This window comes from Zeus faber (assembly GCF_960531495.2).
Source record: "Zeus faber genome assembly, chromosome: 4".
NCBI lineage: Eukaryota > Metazoa > Chordata > Actinopteri > Zeiformes > Zeidae > Zeus > Zeus faber.
The window spans coordinates 28,378,575-28,379,745 of record NC_137191.1 but is presented as its reverse complement, the minus strand read 5'-3'; positions in this window follow the sequence as shown (position 1 = coordinate 28,379,745).

The following is a 1,171-nucleotide window of genomic DNA, read 5'->3' as shown; positions in this document are numbered from 1 at the left end:
TTCTCTTGATCCACAGCAATCTAGAGGCCCTCTCGGCTGCCTCAGTGGCGGTCTTAATGGCCCTCCACCTGGTGGCCCCTGGTGGCTGTAGACCCTGCAAAGGGGTTGGCCGGCAAACCCTCCACACCCCACTTCAATGGGCTCACACTGAGCTGACCACCCATCTGCTCCAGCGGCTGTTGGTATTGCGCCCTCTTCCTCTCGTTGGCTACCTCAATGCGGTCCTCCCAAGGGACATCGGTTCCAAGACGATGACCTGTCTGGAGAATTGAGATTGCAGCACCATGTCTGGCCTCAAAGATGTCACTGCTACAGCCTCCGGGAACGTAAGCCGCTTCCCAAAGTCAACTTTCAGCTCCCAGTCTCGTGCAATTGTGAGAAGGCCAGTGGTGGAGGTCCTCGCTGATGGTGTTGGCTTATCCCCAGCTCTGATGATGATCTTCTTTGCTGGGCAAAGGTGCTTGCAGTGGCCGATCCGACTGCAGATCGTGTTCGCGATTGGTTTTCGGACTTGGTCCTGTTGCCAGCGGTAGGGCCCCTCGCCCAGGGCTTTCTGACAGCAGCTGAGGGTGTGCACGAGGGTACCTCGTCGCAGACGGATAGGGCAGCTGTCCAGCTGTCCAGAGCTCATTCCAGGTGACCTTCTGCTCCTCTGCTCGCTCCCATCTCGTCCTTGCTGCTTCTTGCTGGCTCGCTCATCCTCCACAGCTGCACACGCTTCACCCTGGACCAGCTTCCTATTGTCCTTCCCCTAAGCATTGTCATCGTTGCTCAATTAGGCCACGATCATAGTGGCATAAAATAACATTTAATAATACATTATAATAATATTGTTAGACGTAATAATACATACAAATGTTTGGGTAGACAGTTAATTTTCCCCAATCCAGTTGATGGAATCTCACCTAATTCAAGCTCTATTTATACACACACACACACACACACACACACACACACACACACACACACACACACACACACATATATATATCATATAATAATCTCTTGAACTTGACTGTGCCTGTTCTGTCAGGGCCCCTCGGCTTTGGAGCGATCTGCTATTATAATATATAATATTACATTATAATATATTATAATTGTGGTGCTGGAGACGTTCGCACGATATGGCAACCCGTGACACCGCTGCACTACAGTAGCTGACAACACGTAG